Raw genomic sequence first — 22,661 nt, 5'->3', positions numbered from 1 at the left:
GCTCATCAACAAACCCCCCCATAACAGAACTTAGGTGTGAGAGGATACTCACTCTCTTTGAAAAGGTGTAGAGGTCCCGTGGAATAGCATGGTCCTATGGCCGTCGGCAAATAGCGTGGTAATTCCTATACGTCCCGTAGAAATGGAAGGCCATGTGAGGGGGTACTCACTCTCTTTGAAAAGGTGTAGAGCTTCCATAGAAATGTTTTCCATTAGCTTCCATAGAATTACATAGATGCATTCTACTAATAACTTCTGTTCGTTTTAAGTCTTAATATTGCTCCCTATTTTCAGTTCAAAACTTTTTTTTATATAGTTTCTAATCACCTCCAATATAGGGAAAAATAGTGTCGTTTCTTTTTATATTTTTTTTTATGAAGAAATAGACCATTAATTCTTTGTTTAAAAAATTAAATTTATTAGCACATAAGAAAGTAGCTCCAGGGGAGTAGCTTTGACACCAAAGGTTAACGAAGCGGACAGTTTTACATATCGACATGCTTGTGGGAAAAATGGGCCCTTAGGCTTGGGGAGTTATGTGGACCTGTCCCTTAATACAAAAACCATGCATTACTTACAAATGAATCGAAATTTCAAAAAACATCATTTCTTGTGTAGGTACGATAAATGGTATTATAAATTAAGTTTGTTTTTATTTCAAAATTTTGGGAAGAATTACCTGAATTCTCCTACAGAACTGTTTTCATTTGTCTTTCTTAAATAGAAAAGCCATTCATTACTTACAAATGAATAGAAATTTCAGAAAAGATTATTTCTTGTGTATGCACAATAAAGGGTATTATAAACTAAAGTTTGTTTTTATTTCAAAAGTTTTGGGAAGAATTCCCTGAATTTTTCCTACAGAACTGTTCTCATTTTTTTTCCTCTTTGGATGCAAAATCTTGCGTATGGAGAGAATATTACAACGGAATTGTCAATTAAATAATTTGAATAAGGAAGTATAACAATAAGTAATCCTTCTTTTAATATACAACTTTGAGTGGTTCGAGAACCATATCCCTACGCTTCTCCAACCATTAAGTAGCAAAGGGTTGTAATCAGGAGCGTAAATTTCCTATGGTACAGAGGGAGCAACTAGTAGAAGTGGGGGTGCCAGTCCCGTACCCACACCAAATATGGGCATAGAGTCATTAGGGAGAACACGATGTTAATGGGGTCAATGACCTCTTAGAAGGGCCTTATTGACTCCGAACGGGGCACCATATATGGACATAGAGTCATTAGGGAGAATACGAGGTTAATGGGGTCAATGACCTCTTAGAATGGCCATAATGACTCCGAACAGGGCCCCATATATGGGCATAGAGTCATTAGGGAGAACACGTGGTTAATGGGGTCAATGACCTCTTTTTCCAAGTGTGTCAACAACAACAACATCGACCTTGACATTCGCTGAGAGCGTGCACTTACAACAACAACAACATCGACCTTGGAACACCTGTGCTATCGACCTCAATTCAACTATCGTGAATCAATGATTCCCCTTAGAAACAACAAATTAATTCCCCTTTCTTGACAGATCAATCAACCAATGACATCATCTGTCAGACTTTAAAAATTTTCACATAGAAACGATTCTCCAGGAATAGATCCAAGTCATTAATGTCTTTGCCTCGGAAACAACTCTTTTGGTCGAACTCCAAAGGATATTAATAACCAATGGCCATGGAAACAATTCTCCATGAAACATCTTAGCGATGAATTGTTTTAGCGCGGGAATCAGGTTTTTTATTAATTTGAAATGCATTAGCGCAGAGATGCCAAAAACAAAAGGAACACGCTGAATTACGTTTGGGGATTATTTGGGCAAAACTGTTTTAGACAGGTTATGGAACTATTTCGGCGAAAGAGTAAGAGACATTTTAAAAGATGATTTTTGAAGAGATTTTAGAAGAGAATTTAATGGTGAAACTCTGTGGTCGATATAATACACAAGTTTCATTTGAACAGTGTTGTGAGGTCCTCTAACCCAACCCAAAGGGTTCCAATCCTCCTACCCCAACCCCGAAGGAAGCCCCCGGTCCTCAAAGGCCACCCAAGCTCCCAAAGGGCCACCGGCGCCCCCAAAGGCCCACCCAGACCCCCAAAGGCCATCCCCGTGCCCCCCAAAGGCCCATCGAGCTCCCAAAGGACCAACGGGGTCCCAAAGGCCCTCCACCGGTCCCCAAATGTCCCCCAGGCCCTCAACTGCCCCCCGGATACCGACCTATCCTCCGGAGGCTCGCCCGGTCCTCCCTGGGCCCCCAAAGGCTATCCCCCGGCCCCCAACAGTCCCTTGGACACGAGCTGTACCACCGGGATGTGCCGTGGGCCCGGAAAGCACCGCACGATGTCTTGCCGAACTGCACCATGCTGAAGACCCGCACTACAGGGGATACATCGCAGGGATGCACTACTGGACAGCGCCGCAGGATGTGCCGCAGGGATGCGCCGCAAAAAAAAAAGTAAACTAAAAAGTAAAAATTTCGAAATGTTATCCCCCAAACGCCCTCCTCAGACCCCCCAAGGCCCTCCCCCGGTCCACAAAGGTCCCCCGGAACCCCAAACGGCCAACCGGCCCCCAACGGTCCACCGGGCCCCCCAAGGTCCTCCCCCGGACCCCAAAGGTCCACAGGGCTCCCAAAGGCACTCCCCCCGTACCCAAAGGTCCCCCGACCCCCCAAACCCCTCCCAGTGCCCCCAACGCCCTCCCCCCGGCCCCAAACAAGCACACACAAACATACACACACGCACAAAAACTTACACACACGCACAAAAACTTACACACACACACAAAAGATTACACACACACACGAAAACATACACACACACGCAAACTCTTACACACACACAAAAACTTACACACACACACACACAAACTAAAACAAGAATATGAACACATAAATGAGCACACTAACTTACATGCAAACAAAAACTTAAACACACACACAAACAAAACAAACACACACACAAAAACACACACACACACAAAAAATAAACACACAAAAAAAAAATAAAACAAAAACAAAAAATAAAACACACACACAAAAACTTATACACAAACACGCACACTTACACACACACACACACGAAATATTACACACACACGCCAACTAATACACACACACACAAAAACTTACACACACACACACACACACACAAAAACTACGAAAATATCTCACAAAAATGAAAGAACACAAAAAATTACACACACACACACCAGAAAAAAACTTACACACACACCAAAAAAAACACAAACAAAAACACACACACAAAAAAAAAAAAAAAAAACAAAAACAAAATATTAGACACAAAAAAAAAAACACACACACCCACAAAAACTAAGACCCACACCCAAAAACTAACATCCACACGAAAACTTACATGCACAAAAAATCTTACACACACAAAAAAACTTACAAACACCAACAAAAACTTACACATACACGCAAAAACTTACACACACACACACATGAAAACTTACACACATACTCCAAAACTTACACACACACACTCCAAAACTTACACACACACACACAAAAAAAATAACACACACACACACACACACACAAAAAAATAAAAAAGAACACTTTAAATTATATTCAATAAAAAACTTCCATTCTCAATAAAACTAACACACACACACAAAAACAAAAAAATTACACACCAAAACACACGAAAACTCACAAAAACACGCAAAAACAAAAACACCCACAAAAACAAAAACACACACACACACACACACAAAAAAACTAACAAAACAACACAAAAAAAACTCACACACACACGCACAAAAACTGACACACACACACACAAACCCAAAAATTACACACACAAACACACGAAAACTAACACACACACGCCAAAACTTACACACACACAAAAACTGACACACACACACACAAACACAAAAACTTACACATGAACACAAAAAAAACTCACACACACACGAACAAAAACTTACACACACACACACACACACACATAACTTACACACACACACACTAAAACATACACACACCCACTCCAAAACTTACACACACAAAAACTTACACACACACACACACACAAAAACTTACACATGCACACCAAAACTTACATTTAAACAAATACTTACATGCACACAAAAAATTACACACCCACACCCAAACAAAAAAAAAAATTAAACAGACAAACACACTAAAACTCACACACACACACAAAAACTTACACACACACAAAAACTTACACACACACAAACACACACACAAAAAAACTAACACACACACACACACACAAAACTTACACCCACACACACGAAAACTTACACACACACGCCAAAACTTACACACACAAAAACTAACACACACACACACACATACACAAACTTACACACACACAAAAAACTTACATGCACACAAAAACTAAAACACACACACACACACACACACACTAACACACAGACAAAAACACACACAAACTTACACACACACACAAAATCTGAGACACACAAAAAATTACACTCACACACAAAAAAATACACCCACACGCAAAATTTACATGCACACAAAAACTTACATTCACTAAAAAAATTACACATACGCACAAAAAAATAAACACACAAAAAAAAAATTACACCCACAAAAAAAAAACTTACACACACACAAAAACTTACACACACACACACACACACACAAAAACTATAGCAAGAGCCCTAAAACTTACAAGCACACAAAAAATTACACACACACACGAAAAATTACACACACACACGACAAAACAAACATATACAAAAGCTTACACACACACAAACTAACACATAAACACACACACACAAAAACTTACACCCACACGCAAAGATTTACATGCACACAAAAACTTACATGCACACAAAAACTTACACACACACACAAACACACACAAACTTACAAACACACACAAAAAACTTACACTCACACACAAAAGATTAGACACACAAAAACTTACACGCACACACAAAAACTTACACACACAAGCAAGATTTACATGCACACAAAAAATTACCTTAACGAAAATCATAACGAACACGCTCAAAAAATTACACACACACACAAAAACTTACAACAACACAAAAAACTTACACACACACAAAAACTTACACACACACACACACACACACAAAAACTTAGCAAAGCCTCCACACACTAACAAGCATACAAAAACTTACACACACACACAAGAAAACTTACACACACACACGCCAAAACAAACACACAAAAAAGCTTAGACACACAAAAACTTACACACACACACACACATAAACACTTACACCCACACGCAAAAATTTACATAAACACACGAAAACTTACATGCACACAAAAACTTACACACACACACTCAAAATTACACAAACGCACGAAAACTAACACACACTAGCAAAAACTAAAACAGTTGTACTAACAATAACTCACACACCCAAAAACAAAAAAAAACCTAAAAACAAAAACAAAAAACAAACACATGAAAAATAAAACTAAAAAGCACATAAAAACTTAAAAGCACACAAAAACTAACACACACGCACAAAATCTTACACGCACACACAAAACTTACACACACACACACGAAAACTTACACACACACACTAAAAATTAAACACACACACACTAAAAAATACACACACACCTTAAAAATTACAAAAACACACTATAAAATACACACACACTCAAACAATAAAACACACACAAAAACTTACACCCACAAACGCACAAAAAAACTTAAACAATCAATCGAAAACTAACATGCACAAAAAATCTAACATACACACAAAAACTAACACTCAAACAAAAACTTACACACACACACACAAAACTTACACACACACACACACACAAAAACTCACACACACACGAAAAAACTTACACACAAACAAAAACTAACACACACACACACACAAAAACTTACACATGCACACGAAAACTTACAATCACAAAAAAACATAAAAGAACACAAAAACATAAACACACACACACACACACACACACACAAAACTAAAACACACACACACATAAAAACTAACAAACACACGTCAAAACTTACACACACACAAAAACTTACACACACACACACACACCAAAAAAACTTACACATTAACACAACAAAAACTCACACACACACGAACAAAAACTCAAAAACACAAACACACACACAAACTTACACACACACACACGAAAACTTACACCCACACGCCAAAACTTAAACACAAAAAAACTTAAACACACACACACACACAAAAACTTACACACACACACACAAAAAACAAACAAAAAAACACAAACACACACACACACACAAAAACTTACACACACACAAAAAAGCAAACACACACAAAAACTTACACACACACACACAAAAAAAGACACCCACAATCAAAAACTTAAAAGAAAAAAAAAACTTACATCCACACAAAAACAGACACACACAAAAAAAATGACAAAAACTCACAAAAACTTACACACACACAAAAACTTACACACACACACATACACACACACACTTACACATGCACACGAAAACTTACATGCACACAAAACTACACACACACACACACACATAAAAACTTACACACACACGAAAAAAATTAAACAAAAAAAATATTAGACAAACAAACACTTACACACACACACACAAAAACTAACACACACACTCAAAAATATACATGCACACAAAAAATAACATGCACACACTAAAACTAACACACACACACAAAAACTTACACACACACAAAAACACTTACACACACACACACGAAAACTTACTCACACACACGAAAACTTACACACACACACGCCAAAACTAACACACACACAAAAAATTACACAAACTTAACATATCACATTTAAAGTGTATTAATTTTTCATATTTCTTTTTTAATTTCTTTAGTGTAATGCAGGAGTTTGAATATTTCAGTAGTGACTTCTGTAGCTTTACATTCTCACAGTTACATTCTCTTGATTTTTCGAAGTTCATTTTGAATTTCTGTCATGAAATGCAAGAGTTGGAAAATTGGGATCTTATTCCACCAGCACGAATGGTGGAAATCCAATAGCTCACTATTGGGGTCACAGTCTACCAGCCTGAACGGTGCAAATTCACTAGCTCATAATTGGGGTCTTAGTCAACAAGTCTGAATGGTGGAAATCCACTAGCTCACTATTGGGGTCTCAGTCCACCAGTCTGAAGGGTGGAAATTCACTGTTTAAGTTAGGTTATGTTAAATTATCAGTAGAGCTCATTATAATTTAACCTAAACTTTTGCGGCGAGTTTGGTTAGGTTAGGCTAGATTAAGTTAGGTTAGGTTAAGTTAGGTTAGGTTAGCCCATGTACGCTTCACTTAGGTTAGCTTAGGTTAGGTGAGAGACAGGCAAAAAGTTAGGTATATGATTAGGTTAGGTTAGGTTAGATTAAATTAGGTTAGGTTAGGCGCGCATACGCAGGCAACCCTTCCAGACCATCACTTGAGACAACCTAATTTAATCTAACCTCACATAATAAGAAACCTCACTTTTTGCCATTCTCTCACCGAAACAAAGCTAACCTCGGTGAAGCTTACAAGGGATCACCTAACATAACTTAACCTACCCTAACTTAATCTAGCCTAACCTAACCATACTCGCCGGAAAAGGTTAGGTTAACTTATCATGAGGGCTCATGATAAGTTAAACTAACCTAACTTAAACAGTGAATTTCCACCATTCAGACTGGTGGGCTGAGACCCCAATATTGAGCTAGTGGATTTCCACCATTCAGGCTGGTGGACTAAGACCCCAATTCTGAGCTAGTGAATTTCCACCGTTCAGGCTGGTGGACTGGGACCCCAATACTGAGCTATTGGATTTCCACCATTCGGGCTGGTGGACTAAGACCCCAATTTTCCAACTCGTGCATTTCATGACAGAAATTCAAAATGAACTTCGAAAAATCAACAGAATGTAACTGTGAGAAGGTAAAGCACAACAAGTCACTACCGAAATATTCCAACTCTTGCATTTCACGACAGAAATTCAAAATGAAATTTGAAAAATTAAGACAATGTAACTGTGATATGGTCAGTGTGTAAGTTTTTGTGTGTGTGTGAGTTTTGGGGTGTGTGTGTGTTAGTTTTAGTGTGAGAGAGTAAGTTTTAGTGTGTGTGTGTATGTGTTTGTGTGTGTGTGTTAGTTTTTGTGCGTGTGTGTAAGTTTTTGTGTGTGTTATTTTTTGTGTGGTTGTTAGTTTTTGTGTGAATGTAAGTTTTTGAGTGTGTGTGTTAGTTTTTGTGTGTGTGTGTGTGTCAGTTTTTTTGTGTCTTAGCTTTTGTGTGTGTAATTTTTGAAGTCGTGTTTGTGTATGTTTTCGTGTGTGTTTGTGTGTGTGTGTGTAAGTTTGTGTTTTATTTTTTTTTTTTTTGTGCTTGTGTATGTTTTTGTGTGTGTGTTTGTGTGTGTGTAAGTTTGTGTGTGTGTGTAAGTTTTTGTGTGTGTGTGTATGTCTTTGTGCGTGTGTTTTAGTTTTTTTGTGTGTGTAAGTTTTTGTGTGCATTTATAATTTTGATTTATTGTTATTTTTAGAATGTGTGTTTATGTTTTTGTGTGTGCTTGTTTTTTTTTTTTTTTCTTTTCTTTTTTTGTTTTTTGTATTTTTTTGTGTGTGTTTGTGTTTTTTTTTTTTTTTGTGTGTGTGTGTGTATGTTTTTGTGTGTGTGTGTGTTTTTGTTTGTGTGTTTGTGTTTTTGTTTTTTTTTTTTTGTGTTTGTTTGTTTTTTTGTTTGTTCGTTCTTGTTTGTTTGATTTTTCGTTTTGGTGGTTGTATGTTTTGTGTGTGTGTGTGTTTGTATTTGTTTTTGCGTTTTTTTGTTTTTTTTTTTTTTTTGCTTTTTTTATTTTGTTTTTTTTTATTTGTTTTTTTTTGTATTTTTGTTTTTTTGTGTGTGTAAGTTTTGCGTGTGTGTGTGTAAGTTTTCGGTGTGTGTGTGTGTGAGTTTTGTGTTTGTGTGTATGTTTTTTTTTGTGTGCATGTATGTTTGTTTTGTCTTTTTTGTTGTCGTGTTCTTTTTTTTGTTTTTGTGTGTGTGTGTGTGTGTGTATTTGTTTGTGTGTGTGTATTTGTAGTCGTGTTTGTTTATTATATAGATTGTTTGTGTTTTTGTTTTTTGTGTGTGTGTGTTTTTTTTTGTGCGTGTATGTTTTTGTGTGCATGTAAGTTTTTGTGTGCATGTAAGTTTTCTGTGTGCATGTGTAAGTTTTGTGTGTGTGTAAGTTTTGGCGTGTGTGTGTAAGTTTTCGTGTGTGTGTGTGCTTCATGTGTGTGTGTAAGTTTTGTGTGTGTGTGTGTAAGTCTTCGTGTGTGTGTGTAAGTTTTCGTGTGTGTGTGTGTAAGTTTTTGTGTGTGCGTGTAAGATTTGTGCGTGTGTGTAAGTTTTGTGTGCATGTGTTTTTATGTGCATGTAAGTTTTCGTGTGCATGTGTAAGTTTTGTGTGTGTGTGTGTGTGTGTGTGTGTGTGTGTGTGCGAAGTTTTCTGTGTGTGAGTAAGTTTTTTTGTGTGTGTGTAAGTTTTTGTGTGTGTGTGTAAGTCTTAGTGTGTGTGTGTGCGTTTGTGTGCATGTAAGTTTTTGTGTGCATGTAAGTTTTTGCGTGTGGGTGTAAGTTTTTGTGTGTGTGTGTGTGTTAGTTTTTGTGTGTCCGTTTTGTGTGTGTAAGTTTTGACGTGTGTGTGTGTAAGTCTTGTGTGTGTGTGTGTTTTGTGTGCATGTAAGTTTTCGTGTGCATGTGTAAGTTTTTGTGTGTGTGTGTGTGTGTGTGTGTGTAAGTTTTGTGTGTGTAAGCTTTTTGTGTGTGTGTAAGTTTTGTGCGTGTGTGTAAGTCTTTGCGTGTGTGTGTGCTGCATGCAAGTTCTTGTGTGCATGTAAGTTTTGCGTGTGGGTAAGTTTTTGTGTGTGCGTGTAAGTTTTGTGTGTCTGCTTTGTGTGTGAGTGTAAGTTTTTGTGTGTGTGTAAGTTTGTGTGTGTTTGTGTGTGTAAGTTTGTGTGTGTGTGTGTGTGTGTGTGTGTAAGTTTGTGTATGTGTGTGTGTGTGCAAGTTTTTGTGTGTGTGTCATAGCGTGTGTGTGTGTGTGTCTTGTGTGTGTGTGTGTGTTTGTCTCTGTGTGTGTGTGTGTGTGTTTTTGTTTGGTTTTTCTTTTATGTGTTTTCTTTTTTTTTTTATTTTTATGTTGTTTGTGTGTGTATTTTTTGTGTGTGTGTGTGTGTGTATTAGTTTTTGGTCTTTTTATATGTTGAGAGCTTTTTTTTTTTCGTTGGATTGAGTAAGTTTTTGTGTGTGTGTGTGTGTGTGTATTTGTTTGTGTGTGCGTATGTGTTGGCGTGTGTGTGTGTATGTTTTGGTATGTGTGTGTGGACGTTTTGTGTGTGTGTGTGTGTGTAAGTTTTTGTGCGTGTGTGTGTGAGTTTTTTGTGTTCATGTGTAAGTTTTTGTGTGTGTGTGTGTGTGTGTGTCTAATTTTTTGGGTGTGTGTAAGTTTTGGCGTGTGTGTGTGAGTTTTCGTGTGTGTGTGTGTAAGTTTGTGTGTGTGTGTGTGTGTGTAAGTTTTTGTGCGTGTGTGTGAGTTTTTTTTGTGTTCATGTGTAAGTTTTGTGTGTATGTGTGTGTGTGTGTGTGTGTGTAAGTTTTTGTGTGTGTGTAAGTTTTGGCGTGTGTGTGTATGTTTTCGTGTGTGTGTGTGTGTAAGTTTTGTGTGTGTGTGTGTGTGTGTATTTATTTTTGATATTTTTTTTTTGTTTGTTATTTATTTTTTTATTTTTATTGATGTTTTGTTTGTGTGTGTGTGTGTGTGTAAGTGTTTGTGTTTGTGTGTGTGTAGTTTTGGCGTGTGTGTGTGTGTAAGTTTTGGCGTGTGTGTGTAAGTTTTCATGTGTGTGTGTGTGAGTTTTTGTGTGTATGTGTAAGTTTTTGTGCGTGTTTGTAAGTTTTTGTGTGTGTGTGTAAGTTTTTGTTTGATTCTTAGTTTTTGTGTTCTTGTTATTTTATTCGTGTGTTTCTTATTTTTTGTGTGTGTGTGTGTAATTTTTTGTGTGTATTATATTTTGTATTTTGTTGTTATTTTTTTTTGTGTTTTTTTATGTTTGTGTGTGTGTGTGTGTGTGTAAGTTTTTTTGTGTGTTCTTTTTTTTTTTGTGTGTGTGTGTATAATTTTTTGTGTGAATATAAGTTTTCGTATGCTTGTGTTAGTTTTTGTGTGTGTGTGTGTAAGTTTGTGTGTGTGTGTGTATGTTTTTGCGTGTGTGTGTATTTTTTCGTGTGTGTGTGTTTGTGTACGATTTTGTGTGTGTTTTTATTTTTTTTTGAGTGTTTTTATTTTTGTTTTTGTTTGTATGATTCTTTGTCTGTGTGTGTTTTGTAGTGTGTGTGTGTTTGTTAGCGTGTGTGCGTGTGTGTGTAATTTTTGTGTGTGGGATTGTGCATGTTTTTGTGTTTTTTTTATGTATTGTGTTATTTTTTTTTTTCTTCTTATTGTTTAAGTGTTTGTGTGTGTGTGTGTGTGTATGTTTTTTTGTGTGTGTGTGTATTTTTTTTAGTGTTTGTTTTTTATTTCGTGTTTGTGTGCTTTATTGTTCGTTTGTGTGTTTCATTTTTTGTGTTTGTGTAAGTTTTTGTGTGTGTGTACGTTTTTGGGGGCTTGTATGGGGACCGGGGGAGGGTCTTTGGGGCCCTGGGTGGGCGTTGGGGGGTCCGGGGACCTTTGGGAACCGGTGGGAGTGCCTTTGGAAGCCCAGTGGACCTTTGGGGACCGGGGGAGGACCTTTGGGGGCCCGGGGGACCCTTGGGGGCCGGTTGGCCCTTGGGGAGTCCGGGGGACCTTTGAGGCCCCGGGGCGGGCCTGTGGGGGTCGGTGGAGGGCGTTTGGGGGATAACATTTCGAAATTTTTACTTTTTAGTTTACTTTTTTTTTGCGGCGCATCCCTGCGGCGCATCCTGCGGCACTTTCCTGCGGCGCATCCCCTGCGACGCTTTCCTGACCCGCGGCGCATCCCCGCGGCACATCCTGCGGCGCTTTTCTGGCCCACGGCGCATCCCGGCGGCGCTTCTCTGGTCCGGGGGACCTTTGGGGGCCCGGGGAGGGCCTTTGGGGCACAGGGAGGGCTTTTGGGGCACAGGGAGGGCCTTTGGGGGTCCGGGGGGCAGGTGGGGGCCTGGGGGACATTTGGGGACCGGTGGAGGGCCTTTGGGACCCCGTTGGTCCTTTGGGAGCTCGATGGGCCTTTGGGGGCCCGGAGATGGCCTTTGGGGGTCTGGGTGGGCCTTTGGGGGCGCCGGTGGCCCTTTGGGAGCTTGGGGGGCCTTCGAGTACCGGGGGCGTCCTTCGGGGTTGGGGTAGGAGGATTGGAACCCTTTGGGTTGGGTTTGAGGACCTCACAACACTGTTCAAATGAAACTTGTGTATTATAACGACCACAGAGTTTCACCATTAAATTCTCTTCTAAAAATCTCTTCAAAAATCATCTTTTAAAATGTCTCTAACTGTTTCGCCGAAATAATTCCATAACCTGTCTAAAATAGTTTCGCCCAAATAATCCCCAAACGTAATTTCAGCGTGTTCCTTTTGTTTTTGGCATCTCTGCGCTAATGCATTTCAAATTAATAAAAAACCTGATTCCCGCGCTAAAACAATTCATCGCTAAGATGTTTCTTGGAAAATTGTTTCCCTGGCCTTTGGCTATTAATATCCTTGGGAGTTCGACCAAAAGAGTTGTTTCCGAGGCAAAGACATTAATGACTTGGATCTATTCCTGGAGAATCGTTTCTAGGTGAAAATTTTAAAAGTCTGACAGATGATGTCAGTGGTTGATTGATCTGTCAAGAAATGGGAATTAATTTGTTGTTTCTAGGGGGAATTATTGATTCACGATAGGTGAATTGAGGTCGACAGCACAGGTGCTCCAAGGTCGATGTTGTTGTTGTTGTAAGTGCACGCTCTCAGCGAATGTCAAGGTCGATGTTGTTGTTGCTGACACATTGGAAAAAGAGGTCATTGACCTTATTAACCACGTGTTCTCCCTAATGACTCTATGCCCATATATGGGGCCCTGTTCGGAGTCATTATGGCCATTCTAAGAGGTCATTGACCCCATTAACAACGTGTTCTCCCTAATGACTCTATGCCCATATTTGGTGCCCCGTTCGGAGTCAATAAGGCCCTTCTAAGAGGTCATTGACCCCATTAACATCGTGTTCTCCCTAATGACTCTATGCCCATATTTGGTGTGGGTACGGGACTGGCACCCCCACTTCTGCTGCAACTGCCTCTTCCAGACCAAAGTTTTCCGCAAGACCCCAGTCTCCACCTTCCCAAGGTGAAATTTAGTTTCTTCAAAAATGTTTACTAAACTAAGATAAACCTGCATAATTCAATCATCCACCAAAACAGGTCTGCTTTTTTTAGTACATCTTTACCTTTTTTATTGCTATATGGCTCGTTTTTTCAGTTTTCTCTGTCATTTTCATTCGATTTGGGAAAATTGGCTCCAGATTTTACCCCCCCCCCCCACACACACCGGATTTTAACGTAATTACGCCTTGCATTGGGGTATGGATTTAGTGATCTATTAAGAATGTCGTTTCAAACCATGAACCGGATGACCTATATTCCCTTTTGAACCAAAATGCTTGACAAAATACCTTCCCGGGACATGTTTTAAAAAATGAGTACGTCACATTTATAAAAACAGTGAAATTATCTGAAAATGATCATATAGAAGGGGTCAAAACCATGATGGAAAAAAAAACAATTAGGAATTGATTTAATATATTGGTTTTTGTACCTCAATTGCGTGCTTATTAAGGGGGCTTGGAGAAGGAACACACGGGAGGTGTTCCTGCAAACCTCCAGTTAAGGGTTTTGGACCATAATTATTACAATGATGATATCGTTTTATACTTCCAAGGTTTTCAGACATTTCGTGGTAACAAACTGCTCAATAGTAACTGAAATAGTAACGGAATTTTGATATCAATAGATATATCAAATGAATCGGATATTTTAAATATATAAGTTTCGTGAAGTTTATTTCCACCCAACAAAAGATACGAGCCTGAGAAAATTTGCCTTATTTCGAAATTAAATAAAAAAAACAAGTTTTTGGAAGTAAACTGAAAGTAAGGAGCGACATTAAAACTTAAAACGAACAGAAATTATTCCGTATATGAAAGGGGCTGTCCCCTCCTCAACGCCTCGCTCTTTAGTCAAACTTTAGCGTAAAAAGCGAGGTTTTGAGGAGGGAACAGCCCCTTTCATATACGGAATAATTTCTGTTCGTTTTAAGTTTTAATGTCGCTTCTTACTTTCAGTTAAAAAAACTTGTTTTTTTTTAATTTAATTTCCGATCGTTTTTTAAATATTATTGGGAAATCCGGCGCCCCTTCATAAAAATGTCCCTCCCCCCACGGGAACATCCTCAATGGAAAGATACTCCTCCGACCCCCCCCCTCCCGCCAGAAAAAAATCCCTCCTGAAACGTCTGTATACTTCCCATTTACCAATACTATATGTAAACAATGGACAAAGTTCATAATTTGCAGCCCTTCTCCCGGGAACTGTGGAGGATTAAGTCATCCTTAAAGACATAATTATTAGATTTTCGACAATGCTGAACAAAATGGTTATCTTAAAATTTTGATTGGGTGACTTTGGGAAAATAATGAGCGCGGGACGGGAGCAAGTTGCCCTCCAATTTTTTGGTCACTTAAAAAGGGCACTAGAACTTTTAATTTCCGTTCATATGAGCCCTATCACGATATTCTAGGACTACTGGATCGATACGATCACCCCTGGGGAAATAATAATAAAAAAAAAAAATAAACACGCATCCGTGATCTTTCTTCTGGCAAAAAATACAAAATTCCACATTTTTGCAGATAGGAGCTTGAAACTTCTATAATAGGGTTCTCCAATATGCCGAATCTGATGTGATTCTCATTAAAGTTCTATGACTTTTAGGGGGTATTTCCCCCTTTTTTCGAAAACAAAGCAAATCTTTTCAGGCGCGTAACTTTTGACGGGTAAGATTAAACTTGATGAAGCTTATATATTTGAAATCAGCATAAAATTCTGATTCTATTGATGTATCTATTGGTATCAATTTCGGTTTTTAGAGTTTTGCATACTTTTGAGCCGAGTCGCTCCTTACTTACAGTTCGTTACCACGAACTGTTTGAAAAGGCGAAATACCCCCTATAAGTCATAGAATCTTAATGGAAATCACACCATCAGATTCAATGTATCAGAGAACCGTACTGTAAAGTTTTCAAGCTCATATCTGCCAAAAAATGTGGAATGTTGTGTGTTTTGTCAGACGAAAGGTCAAGGATGCGTGTTTATTTGTTTTTCTTTTTCCCAGGGGTGATCATATCGACCCAGTGGTCCTAGAATGTTGCGAGAGGGCTCATTCGAACGGAAATTAAAAGTTATAGTGCCCTTTATAGTAAACAAAAAATTGGAGGGCAATTAGTATCACTTTTTTTTTTTAAACTGCATTTTCATGTACAAACTATGTATACGACATATACGAAGCCTTGGGATTTTGTGTGTTTGTGTGTTTGTAGTCAACTCACAGTAGTCGACACCTTCCTTAAGCAGTAGTGCAATATGTTGGCTTTCAAGGGGATTAAATATAAAACCTATGTTTGTATTGACGTTTGAATTAATAGAACAACTGATGTTCTCTAAAAGGAGAATTACTTGTGGTCCACCGAACTTTTTAAGGAGGCGCTATTCCCAGACACTAAGCAAATACATTATCGTCTACGTGATAAACAAAATAGAAATATTCTCGGCTGCTTTTATAACTCTTAATTGCAAAAAGTTAAAAACTCCATTGAAATCTACCAAAGTTAAAATATATTAAAGGGACATACTTAAAAGAGTATGAAACAGTAACTTGTTTAGTAGCTAGGATACAACTCTGATTTTGATTCTTGGATCGGTGTTGAAGATATTGACAATGCAACATGATTTCTATGTAACTTTCATGTCCAACGTTTCCGATCCTCTCTACAATGACTTGAATACGACAAGTGATTTTTTGACAAAACTCTCCACCGCCATCAAATTTGACGGTGGATATGAAGTGGCTCTTTTCGACTGTATTCTCAAAAATACCTATGACATCCTGAGAAAGGATCGTGTGTATGATATAAGAGCTAGACCCCTCGACTGAACTGTGAAAGGGATGAACTGTGTTGACTCAGATTGGGTGGAAGCAATTAAATTTAGCGAATATACACATGTCCAACTGAACTACATTGAATGCGATAAAATAGAGGATTTTTGTCGCAGAATCAATAGAAAAATCTCTTATCGTAGGAATGGTAAATTCCATTTTAATTATTAATTGGAATATGATAGGATTTACATTAGCACACCTCTTGACACTGAAATAATTATTCTCAATGATAATCTGATAGATGTTCTTGGCTTTAAACAGAATATGATCAATGGGAAAAATGCTGGCACCGTTTACGGGATGAATCAAGTTATTTTTGCTGATTATCCACCTGGTTTTGCCTCGGACTCTTGTATATTTCTCTATGCATCCTTTGTGGAAACGTCGAGAGTCGGTAATTAAAATCTCCCTCTCTTATGTGCTCTTGAACGAAAAAAAACTCATGAACATGTTCATCACGATAATATAAAGCATTGTCAGTAAGTTCTTGTAAACAATTCATATTTGGAACTCTGTCAATTAACACTAAGAAGTGAATTGGGTGATCCTCTAGTAATAACAAAAGACTTAGCAGTGATTATATGTCATTTTCAACCCATTGTCAGCGGCAGTACAATCACCTAAAATAGGCAATATGAGAATTTCATTTGTCTGTCCCGATATCGAGTGCTATGTTGGTGGTTTGAGTCCACGTCCAATAGGAAATGGATCGGACTACTACACGGGGCGTACTACAATGTCTGGCTATGGTCTTGGTAGCTGGTTCGCTAGGCTATTTCGTTATGCACTACCTCTTGCCATAAAATATTTTGTACCTGCTGCATCAAATTTTGCTGCTTTCAAACTACAGGAATGGGGGTCGGGCAAGAATTTCAAGAGGAGTGTTAAAGAAAAAATTAGATCTTCAGCAAGGGCCGTTGGTGAGCAACTAAAATTTCGAAAAAATGGGAAGGGATTGAAAAGGATGAGGTCGCGTCATTCACTCATCAGTCTCGACCTAAGCAGGAAGCAAAGGACATCAACAAGGACTTTGAGGAATAAAACACGGAAGGGCTATAAGCAGGAGAATAAGCAGAAGAAGGTGATTGGTAGATAAAAGAAGGATTTCTTCTCTTAGGACGACTTATATACCTCACAATTAGGCAAATACGTCAGTCAATTTCCAATCGAATCTAGTCAATACTAGAAATATTTCTGTTCGTGTCAAGTATTGATACTATGAACAGGATCACCCTCAACAACCCCTCTCTGACAATATACACTTTCAACATTTATTGATTTAAATGTTGTGGTGAAGAAAAAGTCAGATAATACAACTCCAAATGCCGGCGATGGTCTCTCCTATGAAAACTGTATTCTACACAACCTATTCAAACAAATTAATGTATTTATTAATGGAATATTGGTGAGCAGTAGCAATAATTTATCAAAATATGCAAGCTACATATAATTTATTATGATGACGCCATAGGCATATAAGGAGATGATGTGCCAATTATTGGGCTATGAATATCAGACAGACGCTGGGGCTGTCGGAAAGTTGAATACAACAGTCACCTAAAGATATCATCCGGACTTCCAATTAGGCCCGGAGGTACTCAATGCATCTTAATGGTTACCCCCCAATGTCCAGATTTACCTGAAGCTACAAATGGACCCATCGAATTTTATTTTGAGAAAAACACTTCCTGCAGCACCCGATGCAAATTTTATTATCAGATTGGCAATTCTCCACGTCTGAAAACAACAAGTTATGGGCTCGGTTGCATTGGCAGTGGAAAAGCTAAGAGCCAATGGCAACACCATTAAAATTCTTGTCCCCCATACGATCACCAATCAACGTCACATTGCCACCGGCTCTCGTAGCTATAGCGATTCATCATTTATCAATGGAGAAATCCAATCAAAATTGGCTTTGGCCTTTGTAAAGAGTGGCAGTGCCGTTGGATCCTGGACTGAATCCCCCCATGATTTTAATTTTTTTGGTCTATCTAGCCTCGTGTGTAAATTGAATGTCAGTCTAATGTGTGCTCTATCATTTGATAAAAAATCCCATAGAACCCTGTACAGGTTGACCATGTCATATCTATCTCATGACCCAAATGTATATCTTCGGTATACTCGCATTGGTATGCTCAATAGTACATTTGTCTATAGTTACGGATTGTATATGGACTCAAACTAGGACTATGTCACTAATTGAGACTGTCCGTTTAGAGTGTACATTTGCCGATGCTCTGACCGAGAGTATCACGTTAATATCACTGAGTCAATTTGAAACCTATTGGGAAATCACGCCCACGGCAGTGTTCTACTAGACCTAGCACCATGAACACAAAACAAATCATCAACGTATTTAGTATGGATCCATACATGTCCCAGTTCAAGTCCTATTGCATACCTTCAAACTTCATTAAAAAAATTTCAAGTGTTAACAATATCCTAATCATTGTTAATAGCAGTCCATCGACTTTGAAGACCGGTTATTGGATCTGCATCTTTCAAACAGCAAAGACTCTTGAATTTTTTTATCCTCTTGGCCAATCGTATAAATTCTACGTTCCATACATCAGCAACTTTATTGAAAGCAGGGGGAAACCCATTATTCAGAATTAAAAAAGAGTAAATGATTTAAAGACTAGGACGTTTGGCTGTCAGGCACTACTCTTTTTCATTTTCAGATGTCGTGGTTACAAATAAAACCATTTTATCGACATCCATACTAACCTATCTCAATTGATCGAGTTTATTTTGGAGAATATTCTTAAATTTGAATTTAACATCGATTTTTGAGTCCTAAGAATTAAATGCTCTAAAGATGTACGTCAAATTGCTTATGAATACAACCTATTTATATACATGATAAAGCGACTTTTTTATTCCTTCTATTTAATCAGCTGCTAGGTATTTTTCGACTAAAAGGAGTACAGGCAGATTATCTGAATTCACAGTGTACTGATCCTGATGTACTGCAATGTCAAGATCACATTTTCTACAATAGAGTGTGCTTTCACTCTTGTCATGTCTCTTTGTATTGTCAATGATACTATTCTTGTTCATTCTATAGAATTCACATGTTTTAATTTTCGTATTTGAAGAAATTTCACAAACAGTGTCCTCAAGTGTCGAATCACATTCCGTCACAGCCAAATAAATATCAGTGGGCTTATAATCATAACACCCAGTGTCTTCACAACGATGATGTAGAAACCATATTCTTTTGTTGTTCCAACAGTTGAATTGTTGACCCGGTTCCTCCTCCCAGAACAATCTAAAACCACGATGATACCAATCTTGTAGCAAACAACCAAAATCACGGTTAGTATTCTTTCAAATCATACCGGCATATGTATTCTTCCAGTGATTACATTTATCTTAATGACAATTGGAACATAGGTTGTCTATAAGATTAGAGACACATACATCCTCATGACAGGAATTAAAGCCTTTAACTTGTAAAGCATTTCCTTTAGGCAATTTACACGGGTTACCTAATCTACACTTTTCATCATAATCATCAATCATTCTGCAATTCTCACATGATGATGACCAGCTGCCCAGTGTGTACATACATAACGGACATGTATGGAACATTTTGTCATGTGTTGACACTCTCACTACCACAATGAAACTGACCTAGCAACAATAAAAATTGTCTGAGAGAGAGAGAGAGAGGAGTAGATCATCCATGAGCATCAGCTTTCTCACGAAAAAGGTCCTAAATTTCAAAACTAATGTTTAAAAGCGTATCCACAATATCATTTTGCTGTGTCGTGATCAATATATCAATAAATTGTGTAAATGCATTTGGACCACGACGTAGAAGCTTCATATAATAGTTTAATTTTGGAGAGTCAGTTTTCATTATATCAACAAGCATTCCCCGAGAAAGCATCTTCCTTTGATTAGACAACTCCAGAAAATTATCATCTAGAATCAAATATTTGTCCTTAAGAAGTAGATTCCTCATGATGCGCTTTTTCTCGAATCCATCCATTTTTTAGAGTCCTAACTCTCTCACAACCATCTTCATATTAATCATAATTTCTTTTTGTACTCCAGGAAGCGCATGCGTTTCGAATACAGGAATAAAGAAAAATGATCTATTTAGAAATTTTTGGATACAGTACAATTACAAAAAAAATAATTCCTGATGCATTATATTATCGGAAATATTATTAACACTGACATCTAATTTTTATCGAAGTTTATTTATATGGAGAATATTCACTTTTCCAGCAAAACATAGTTGCTCCTCCTGCTTAAACTTGCTTAATGATATCACGTATCTAGCATACATACTATCCCATTCAAGGCATAGTCTACAGCCAGTGGTTATTTCCACAGCTACATTGGCTACTCGTATATCGTTGCTGCTGATGCTGTCGGTTCCATCATTAATCTCCAATAATGTAAATGCACCACTCATTTTTTCTCCACTAATATCCACTCAAATAAACTATTCTCCCTCTGAATTCAATTCTCCTACTAATATGAACTACAATTAAAATTAATCCTTATATCTGAATCCAACTATTAATCAACTTAGTGGGACCGCCGCTCTCTCTCACTGATTGACCCCAAAAAATGAGTGTCACCATAGAAACCCGTCTGGTAAGGCATGTACCGTTCGTAGTAATAGGTGACTGACCCGTGGTAAGTCAATGTACCGGTTAAACTACACGCATATCCATGTAGTTTTTTTTGTAGGTTTTCAACGCATTATACCCTTACTACTGTTGCTGCTTACTTTCTTGAAAAAAACTTGTTTTTTTATTTGATTTCTGATGGTTTTTTAAATAATGCTGGGAAATCTTCATAGAAATGTCCCTTCCCCCAAGGAAATGTCCTACATGGAAAGATCCTGCCCCGTAACCCCTACTCCGACCCCGAACCTTCACTAGAAAAAAATTCCTCCTGAAAACGCCTGTATACTTCCCATTAACCAATACTAGACCTATATGTAAACAATGGGCAAAGTTTATAACTTTCAGTCCTTCCCCGGGGAACAGTAGGGGATTAAGTCATCCTCAAAGACATATTAATTAGATTTTCGACTATGCTGAACAAAATGGCTATCTCAAAATTTTGATTGGGTGACTTCCGGAAAAACATGACCGTGGGAGGGGGCCAAGTTGCCCCCCAATTTTTGTGGTCACTTCTGAAGGGCACTAGAACTTTTAATTTCCGTTCGAATGTGCCCTCTCACAATATTCTAGGACTACTGGATCGATACGATCACCCCTGGGAAAAAAAAACAACAACTAACAAATAAACATGCATCCGTGATCTTGTTTTGGCAAAAAATACATAATTCCACATTTTTGCAGATAGGAGCTTGAAACCTATATAGTAGGGTTCTCTGATACGCTGAATCTGATGGTGTGATTTTCATTAACGTTTCATGACTTTTAGGGGTCGTTTACCCCTTTTTTCGAAAATAAGGCAAATTTTCTCAGGCACGTTACTGATGGGGTAAGACCAAATTGATGAAACTTGTATATTTGAAATCAGCATAAAAATCCGATTCTTCTGATGTATCTATTGGTATCAAAATTTTGTTTTTTAGAGTTTTGGTTACTATTGAGCCAGGTCGCTCCTTACTTATAGTTCGCTACCACGAACTGTTTGATGAAAGTATATGCAGTTTGAGACGATATCGAAAAAGAGTTACATAAATGACCGATACAGTTCATTATAAATGGGGCCTATGCTAGTTTCCTCGGATATGCCTGAAAACCCAGTAAAGACTAAACCACGGCACGTAGTAACTAAAAGTTCAGGTAATCACATAAAAGATTGATGTAAGATGAATTCGATGAATTGGTTCTAATATATTGTTTCTTTGTTTGCAATGTTTCCACTACCTATTTAAGAAGTGGCACCAAAAGAATTGTTTTTTGTCAGGGCGAATTTTGTTATGGGGTAGGCGGCAACTGCCCCCTCTGGATCCCAGTTTGCCCCCCACAGACCCCTGTTTGCCCTCCCACCCAGCTGAAATTTAGTTTCTTCCAAAATCTTGTCAAAACTAAGATAATCCTGTATAATTCAGAGAAACAGGCCAGTTTGTCTTTAGTAATATATCATCAGTAATATATCACTTACGGATGGTAGAATGGATAAAGATCACGTAGCTATGAGCAATAGCTTTCAAATGAGGTCATTAAACGTCAGTCTAAAAAGTTTTGGCAGCCCAGTAGCCCCAGCTTTTCCACTTGAGACAAGGCGCCCAAAATGTCGTTTTTTAGTGGCACTTGGAACTTGCTGATGGTGGAATTTATAGGAAGAAAGGATATATATATGAGCAGTATCTTTTATATGAGCTACTAAAAATTTGTCTAAGATACAGGCGATACCAAAATACTTAATAACAATATGCCCATATCGATACGTCAGATACCAATACAGCGTACAGCCTTTTCCCCACGAACTATGCAGGAGTAGT

General features: G+C 38.1%; 1 protein-coding gene across 1 annotated transcript in view; it reads right to left on the bottom strand.

Annotated features, from left to right (window-relative positions):
* The window catches only part of LOC148942090 (dynein regulatory complex subunit 2-like), a 199,076-nt gene that overhangs the window by 30,277 nt on the left and 146,138 nt on the right, over positions 1–22,661 (bottom strand). The gene's annotated exons all lie outside the window — the stretch shown is intronic.

This window comes from Artemia sp. Qi Xiang Cuo, chromosome 17 (genome assembly GCF_049724085.1).
Source record: "Artemia sp. Qi Xiang Cuo chromosome 17, ASM4972408v1, whole genome shotgun sequence".
In the NCBI taxonomy this organism is placed as follows: Eukaryota; Metazoa; Arthropoda; class Branchiopoda; order Anostraca; family Artemiidae; genus Artemia; species Artemia sp. Qi Xiang Cuo.
The sequence above is the reverse complement of the archived record's forward strand: the minus strand, read 5'-3'. Positions and strand labels throughout refer to the sequence as shown.